The sequence below is a fragment of the Cherax quadricarinatus genome, chromosome 20 (assembly GCF_038502225.1).
Source record: "Cherax quadricarinatus isolate ZL_2023a chromosome 20, ASM3850222v1, whole genome shotgun sequence".
In the NCBI taxonomy this organism is placed as follows: domain Eukaryota; kingdom Metazoa; phylum Arthropoda; class Malacostraca; order Decapoda; family Parastacidae; genus Cherax; species Cherax quadricarinatus.
In genome coordinates this window covers 38,281,918-38,291,071 of record NC_091311.1, presented here as the reverse complement: position 1 = coordinate 38,291,071, position 9,154 = coordinate 38,281,918, and the positions used below count along the sequence as shown (strand labels likewise).

At 43.0% G+C, this 9,154-nt stretch overlaps 1 non-coding gene across 1 annotated transcript; it reads right to left on the bottom strand.

Annotated features, from left to right (window-relative positions):
• Positions 1–8,488: 8,488 nt before the first annotated feature.
• On the bottom strand, positions 8,489–8,570 carry TRNAS-UGA (transfer RNA serine (anticodon UGA)). Its single transcript has one exon. It is a non-coding gene; the product is annotated as a tRNA-Ser (tRNA).
• Between the last annotated feature and the right edge of the window lie 584 nt (positions 8,571–9,154).

The following is a 9,154-nucleotide window of genomic DNA, read 5'->3' as shown; positions in this document are numbered from 1 at the left end:
CTGTAAACACTGAAGACGGTACGCCACTAGCACAGCTCTTCTGATGTAACTACAAACAGTGAAGACGGTACACCACTAGCACAGCTCTTCTGCTGTAACTGCAAACAGTGAAGACGGTATGCCACTAGCACAGCTCTTCTGATGTAACTACAAACAGTGAAGACGGTACACCACTAGCACAGCTCTTCTGCTGTAACTGCAAACAGTGAAGACGGTACGCCACTAGCACAGCTCTTCTGCTGTAACTACAAACAGTGAAGACGGTACACCACTAGCACAGCTCTTCTGCTGTAACTGCAAACACTGAAGACGGTACGCCACTAGCACAGCTCTTCTGCTGTAACTACAAACAGTGAAGACGGTACGCCACTAGCACAGCTCTTCTGCTGTAACTGCAAACAGTGAAGAAGGTACGCCACTAGCACAGCTCTTCTGCTGTAACTACAAACACTGAAGACGGTACGCCACTAGCACAGCTCTTCTGCTGTAACTGCAAACACTGAAGACGGTACGCCACTAGCACAGCTCTTCTGCTGTAACTGCAAACACTGAAGACGGTACGCCACTAGCACAGCTCTTCTGCTGTAAATACAAACACTGAAGGCAGTACGCCACTAGCACAGCTCTTCTGCTGTAACTACAAACACTGAAGACGGTACGACACTAGCACAGCTCTTCTGCTGTAACTACAAACACTGAAGACGGTACGCCACTAGCACAGCTCTTCTGCTGTAACTACAAACACTGAAGATGGTACGCCACTAGCACAGCTCTTCTGCTGTAACTACAAACACTGAAGACGGTACGCCACTAGCACAGCTCTTCTGCTGTAACTACAAACACTGAAGACGGTACGCCACTAGCACAGCTCTTCTGCTGTAACTACAAACACTGAAGTCGGTACACCACTAGCACAGCTCTTCTGCTGTAACTACAAACACTGAAGACGGTACGCCACTAGCACAGCTCTTCTGCTGTAACTGCAAACACTGAAGACGGTACGCCACTAGCACAGCTCTTCTGCTGTAACTACAAACACTGAAGACGGTATGCCACTAGCACAGCTCTTCTGCTGTAACTACAAACACTGAAGACGGTACGCCACTAGCACAGCTCTTCTGCTGTAACTGCAAACACTGAAGATGGTACGCCACTAGCACAGCTCTTATGCTGTAACTACAAACACTGAAGACGGTACGCCACTAGCACAGCTCTTCTGCTGTAACTACAAACACTGAAGACGGTACGCCACCAACACTCTTCCTGTAAGTTTAAATAGGCAAACTAAATTGATTTTAGATTTAAAAATAAAAATCGATGCAGTATTTCTTGAAAGATCCATCTAGAAACTTTTAAATATTGGAGAATCACAAGGCAGACTTTTAGAATTGGTGAGATTTTTTTCTATTTTAATAGAAAATCAGCAGAAGCCTTAACAAAAGCAAAATGTCTTAATGGGAAAGTGTCTCCAGCGGGGTCCCTCAAGGAGCAGGGGTACCCTTTATATTTCAAATTATTCTGAAGGATTTAATGAAAAATATGTAAACTATAAAAATAGATAATAAAAGCTTCAGGTAAAGCTTATGACGAAAATTTACACAATTTAGTTGATGGAGCGACGACGGAGGGTGAAAATAAATTGGATAAAAAGTGAAATGGGAGCCGTTATCTCTATCACCAGCACTAGTGGAAATGTTATGCTCCAAACTTCAGAACATCCGTGACTTAACCTGATTCCTCCTTTTTTCTTCTTCTCCCTCTTCCCCTTTCCTCTTTCCCTTTTTCTCCTCTGGGTTGTCTTTCTTCTGTCTTGTGTTTCTGTTCCTTCATTATTTATTTCATCACTTCCCCTTCTTCCCCACCTCTGTGTACTTGCTCTCCCTCTGTGGGCACCTAGCTCCCTTGCAGTGCTCCCCTTTCTTTGTATTTGACTGGCTCGTCCTCCTTATTCCCCACTACTACTACTACCACTACCACTGCTACTACTACTACTACTACTACTACTACTACTACTACCACTACTACTACTACTACCACTACCACTACTACTACTACTACCACTACTGCTACTACTACTTCTACTACTACTACTACTACTACTACTACCACCACCACCACCACTACCTCTTCCTACCTATATATACCCCTTCCTGCTCTACATCTCGTTAGTTTGACTTTGTAAATGGTCCAAGTCGGACCGAAACGTCGTCGTATGCTCCTTTCTTCTATGTGCAGGTTATTTGTGTATGTTAGGCATGTTTCCTTATACCTGCTACTCTTGTTCACCTGGTTACCTGGGTGTTAGTCGACTGTTGTGGGTCGCATCCTCGGGATGATGGGGGAGGAGGTTGGAATTATACCTTAGATAGGTGCAACTGCTTAATTCCAGTTCTCAACCTGGACGGGAAGCTTTACAACCTTACCGAGCTCCTCCTCTTCTTCCTCCTTCCGTGTTCAGCCATAAACACTCACACCATTTCACCCCCTGGAAACAAGGTGTCTTATACTGAGCACGCTTGACCGTAAAGACGCTAGTAAGTTGGACATCCTTTACCAGTAAACACTATACTATAGAGCCTGGCCAGGTATGAACAAGAGGTTGTGTTGATGACCCTGCTTTATTCTAGTTATGTTGTGTCGTCTCTCTGGTGTTTTAATGTAACAGTATCTTGGAGCAGGCTGGGGGTCCTTCCCTTGGCTTCGTCCCGATCAAGTTGCCGAATTAATGCTGGCTGGAAGGTTGTGTTCTAGTGTCCCTGCAGCTGCTCCTGCTGGTTCTGCCGTTGCTGCTGCTGGTGTCGTTGCTAGGGTTGTTGCTTGCTGATGCTGTTGCCATTTGTATAGTTGTTTCTGCTGGTGCTGCTGTTGTTACTGCTGACGTTGCTATTTTTTTTTTTTGGCTGCTGACGTTGTTGTAGTTGTTGATGTTGCTATTGTTGTTGCTGGCGTTGCTGTGGTTGTTGTTGACGATCCTATTGTTGCTGATGTTGCTGTTGTTGTTGCTACCAAAATTGCTGATGTTGCTATTGTTCTTGCTGCTAATGTTGCTATTGTTCTTGCTGCTGATGTTGCTGTTGCTGTTTTCGTTGCTATTGTTGTTATTGCTGATGCTGACATTTCTATTGTTGTTGCTGCTGTTGATCCTGACATTGCTATAGTTGTTACTGCTGATGTTACTATTGTTGTAGCAGCTGCTGCTGCTACTGCGGCTGTTGTTCCTGCTACTGTTGTTGTTCCTGCTGCTGCTGCAGTAACTGCTGCTATTTGTGTTACAAAACACGCGATTTCTAAAAAGCTTAGAGATCTCCAGTTAATACTAGAAAGGACTGCCCTTCTAGCATCCAGCCTGTTACTGGGTTTTCGTAACAAGTAGTCAGTATCCTTGTCCAATTATCCATTAAAATTTAGTAAGAATTAATAGAGCTTCAGAATTACAACTGGTAGGCTATTAACTAGAGAAATTAAAATTTAATAAATTTAAGTTGTCTAGGCGTATATCAAATTAAATTAAATTAAATTAATCACAGTAATCAGAATAATATTAATCACTTCTCTCGTGTACAGTAGTAGTGTGCTGAAAGCACATATCACATTTATAAGTGTTAAGTACCGTCTGGTACATTAACATTTAATAATACAAATAAGTGTGTGTATGTGTGTAAGTGCTCTAAGTAGTTCGCTATGTCTCACGACTCGACTAGACTTTAATAAGTGACTGACAAAGTCCTCAAATAACCTAACTTCTTGACCAGCTGGCAATCAGAACAGTCTGCTTGAACAATAAAACGAATGCTAAGCCCAATAGCAATCTAACAAGCAACTGCGAAACAGAATCAGGAACAAAGAGATAATGTAACAACAGCTAGTAGGGACCATCTGCCGATCCTCCACAAAAGTCACAAAACTCCCATACTACTGAATCTAAGTTCAGCATAAGAAAATCCCCAATTGTGACAATACACAGATACCAGTACAAGTTAGGTCAGAAGCTACAGCCCAGGACCCGAGTTGTTCAGAGTGTCTATGTGACACACAACCTCAGCACAACGTCGAAAATCACTAAGTCTATACAATGTTCTGTGAACAGAGTCTCCAGAACCTACAACAAGAATCAGACAGAGACGATCTTCCAACAAGGGCCAATAAGGAAGAGTTAGGCACTTGTCAGGAATACGTCCAACCACCAAGCGAGTCTAGACCAGACTCAATACTTCAGGCGAGGTGTGATCACCCCCCCCCCTTCTATTACGTGATAGCTCCGTGGACAGTTGCTGCCCAGCAACAAAAGCCGACAGAGTAACGAGTCACAAGCGATAATTACAGTAGTTAGACAATCAAGACTTGAACTATGAGCACATAATATGTTACATCCTACCTAACAAAAGTAATTAAGTCAAATAATAATATAATGCAATATATTTACGATTTAGCTATCATCGCAAATATAAGCAATATAAAATTATATGAAAAGGTAATATACACTATATACATATACATAATATACATCATATACATTGTAACCCATTCAGGGGTTGCAATAATTTGTGATGCTCTATGGAGCTTTATGAAGTCACAAACAGCTGATGAATGAGACACATAAGCCACACTTAGGTAGCCTCATTGCCGGAACATTTCTCTTGCACATCAGTCTTCTTCAGTCGAATACAGAATGCAGTAGAATTCTGCCTTCAGAATTCTACTGATTCGTGTATTAGGCTGAAAAAGCCTGTTGTGCAGGCTAAACATTTCGACAATGAGGATATCCAAGTGTGGCTTATGTGTCTCATTCATCAGCTGTTTGTGACTTCATGAAACTCGTCGGTATTGTGAACCATCGCTATGAGACAAATGGAGGTCTTGATAAAGTCCACTGCATGGGCGAAATGCCTCAACAAATAGTAACATTTCACTGCATTTGTCTGTTACTTGCTGTCTAGGGTAGTCAACGAATGTCTTCATGAGGGAGCTGGACAGATATCTAAAGTCAGTGCAGGAGCAGCCGGGCTGTGGTTCGTACGTTGGACTACGTGCGGCCAGCAGTAACAGCCTAGTTGATCAGGCCCTGATCCACCGGGAGCCCTGGTCGTGGACTGGGCCGCGGGGGCGTTGATCCCCGGAATACACTCCAAGTAGGTAGGAACATAATGGCTACGGTCCGGGGGTCTTCCCTCGGGGTCGGTACAAGGGCTGTGTATCTGGACACAAGATCATCAAACACCAAGACATAATAACTCTCTAAGTAACTATCATGTGCATCTGCGAGCTTCGGCCCGTCGAAACTCTTGCAACTCCGCGATTACCTAAGGAATCTTTCCTCCGTTCTCCAACGATTTCCGCACTTCTTAACATACCTCATACCGTAGAAGGTTATATATATATTTCTCGAATTATTATCCTCGGAGGATGAATAGCTCAGAGTAGATGTTGCTGCCGACGCGGCTAGTTTATTGTGTAGCCGATGTCCATCCTGTGGAGGATCTCACAAGAGCATACAGATACACAAAAGACCTACGAACTAGGCCCCAAAAGGGGTTAGCAGGAGCACATCTGGATTTATATATTCATGTCACATAGATTATTATACTGTCTACCTCTTCAGTTCTCAATAAGTGGACAATAAAGCACATAGTGTTTAAGATAGAGACCATAGGGCTGGCCACAGTAGTCGCCCCTATCTTGTTCCTCATCCTCATATCAGACATATACAGAGATGCAAACAAACCATAGCACCGTGTCATCCTTTGCAGACGATAGTACAATCTTCACGAGACTGTCATCCTTTGAGGACACGGTAAATCTCCAAGAAAATATAAACGAAGTTTTCTATTGGGCAACAGAAAACAAAATGATGTTCAATGAGCACTAATTTCAACTACTCCGTTATGGAAGACTAGAAGAAATAATAGCTAGAACTGAGTATACTACCAACTCTAATCATATAATAGAGCGGAAAAGTAATGTGAAAGGCTTGGGAGTGTTAATGTCAAAAGATCTCGCCTTCAAGTATAACAACAATGCCACTATCACATCTACGAGGAAACTGATAGGATGGATAATGAAAACATTCAAAACAAGAGATGCCAAGCCATTGATGATCATTTTTAAATCACTTGTTCTCTCTAGGCTGGAGTACTGCTGTACATCAGCATTTCTATTCAAGGCAGGTGAAATTGCAATTGAAATATACAGAGAACCTTTATTGCACATATAAGTTCCCTCAAACACCTTAACTACTGGGAACGCCTGGAAGCACTTGACTTGTACTCACTGGAGCGCAGGTAAGAGAGATGCATCATAATCTACACCTGGAAGGTTCTGCACACAGAAATCACTCCCTACGACTTGGCGATGCGACATACCCCCAGTGAAAAGTAGGGGCGCCATTAGTACACTAAGAGAAAAAACAGTGAGAATGTCCGGGGCAAAAGACTGGTCAACAGCCTCCCACCAGCCATAAGAGGAATTACCAATAAACTCCTGGTTGACTTCAAGGAGGAGCTGGACAGATACCTAAAGTCAGTGCCGGATCAGCCGAGCTGTGGTTCGTACGTTGAACTACATGCGGCCAGCACGTTGATCAGGCCCTGATCCACCAGGAGGCCTGATCATGGGCCTGGCCGCGGGGTCGTTGACTCCAGGTAGGTATTACATAGATTAATCAGAGCTTATTGTTAGGGTAGCACTGAGAGTGGGTTGGTATTCCGTTAGTGGGGTGGATTTGTGAAAGACCTGCCAAGTATGGGCCAACAGGCCTACTGAAATGTTCCTCTTTTCTTATGTTCTTTATGATATTTTTTGTAATATGGTGACCAAAACTGTGCAGCATAATCTAAATGAGGTCTAACCAACGATATATAGAGGTAAAGAATAACCCGAGGACTCCTATTATTTATACTTCTTGAAATGAAGCCAAGAATTCTACTCGTTTTACTGCGAACATTTAGGCACTAATGTCTTGGTTTTAGATTACTGCTAACCAAAACTCCTAAATCTTTTTCGCAATCAGTGATATTAAGATCTACATTATTGAGTGCCTCTTCTTCTTCTTTCTGCCATTACAAAATAGAAATAAAATTACTTACAGCAGCGGGCTACGAAGCAGTCAGTCACAGCTGGTGGTTTAGGAAAGTTACCCTGGTGAGTTATTGACGTATTTATCCATTCTCTCTCTCTCCCTTCCCTCTCTCTCTCTCTCTCTCTCTCTCTCTCTCTCTCTCTCTCTCTCTCTCTCTCTCTCTCTCTCTACGTGAGAGGTGAGATGTCTAATTAACAAGCCTACGAGGGACGTAAGGTGTATCGGTGTAATAAATTGACTTCACAGCCAACTTAAACCTAAACTTGACAACTTACTATGAAATAATTACTGTCCTACTGTACAACTATGATAAAATCCTTAGTATTAAGTAGTCTGTAAGTAAGTTGGCCCATAATGCCTAGGCATAATAGAGGCTCTCTTTGTATTGCAACCCACTATTGTAAATATAAAATCTCAATGTACTGTTTGCAAAGACATAAAATAAATAAAATAAATAAATAAATAAAATAAATAACAACTTATTCGAAACTGATAACATATTTTGACATAAAAAAAACTTAACTTATTTAAGCTTCATATGAAGCAAAATGTTTATGAGAGGGTGGAGGAATCTGAGGAGGTGGGGGTGAGAAGAGACGAAGGAGAATATGAGAGATACGGGGGTGAGGGTGGAGCCCTCTTTGATAGGGGAGGACGGGAGGGGAGTGGGTCCTGAGGGGTTGGGGGTCTTAGAGGGACTGTTGGGTTGCCAGGGAGATAGGGAGAGGACCATTAAGAGAGGGGAGAGAGAGATAGGAGGGGGGGGCTTAGAGGAAAGTGGGGAGGTTGCCAGAGAGAGATTGAGAGGTGGAGGCCAACAGTAGAGTGGGAGAGGTGTCTTAGAAGGATAGTATGGACGGAGGGAGGACTTGAGGATTTAGGATTTAGGATTTCGTTCGGATTTTTAACCCCGGAGGGTTAGCCACCCAGGATAACCCAAGAAAGTCAGTGCGTCATCGAGGACTGTCTAACTTATTTCCATTGGGGTCCTTAATCTTGTCCTCCAGGATGCGACCCACACCAGTCGACTAACACCCAGGTACCTATGTGCTGCTAGGTGAACAGGACAACAGGTGTAAGGAAACGTGTCGAAATGTTTCCACCCGCCGGGAATCGAACCCGCTCCCTCCGTGTGTGAAGCGGGAGCTTTAGCCACCAGGCCATCGGGCTGGATAAGGAAGAGGTGAAGATGGGTGAAGGTAAGATGGGAAAGAGAGAGAGAGAGAGAGAGAGAGGTGAATGCGCCGTAGTAGTGGCCCACGAGGATGGCGGAAGTTACCTTTTTTTCACTTTCCACCAAAATTAGAAAGAAAAGGGCAAAAAAATTAACCAAGACACCACGAATACTTCCTTTTTCTCAAGCTTTTACCATCAAAACTTCCAATAAACACAAGAAAAAAAACAGAAAACCACCGCTGCGGACAGGATTCGAACCTGTGCGGGCAGAGCCCAATGGATTTCAAGTCCATCTCCTTAACCACTCGGACACCGCAGCTCACGGCAGTGATGATGTTTCACTTCTCTTTTCAAATAAAAAATACTCTTTATGGCAGTTTCAAACACTTATACAACAGTTTTTTCTCATATATATATTCAATCACTGCATACGTAAAACATACAATAATCTGCACAGCGTGTTTACAAGACAGGGTGGGAGGGGGGGGTTATAGTCACAGCCTCATAGGGAAAGGATCCCAATGGAAATATGTCTGTCTGACTATTTTGGGTTATCCCAGGTTCTCCAACCACATGCTGCTATGTATGATAATCTTTGTAACTGGATTGTGTACACCTGAATAAACTTACTAAATTTCTGTATTTTTCCTTCAAAATATACTGAATAAAAATAAACGACGTTTCACTCATGGACGTTTCCCCCTCGCAGACGTTTCACTCACTGACGTTTCGCTCAGGTACTTGATAACCTTCACCACTGTGGATGTAGCGTGAATTAATTAGTTTTAAGTTTTGTACACTAACTACTGAAGACTGACGCCAGTGTCTACCTAAACTAAGTTTGTTGTGAAACATAAGTATGCTTGTATGTGTGTATGTATGTGAGTATATAAGTATGTGTGT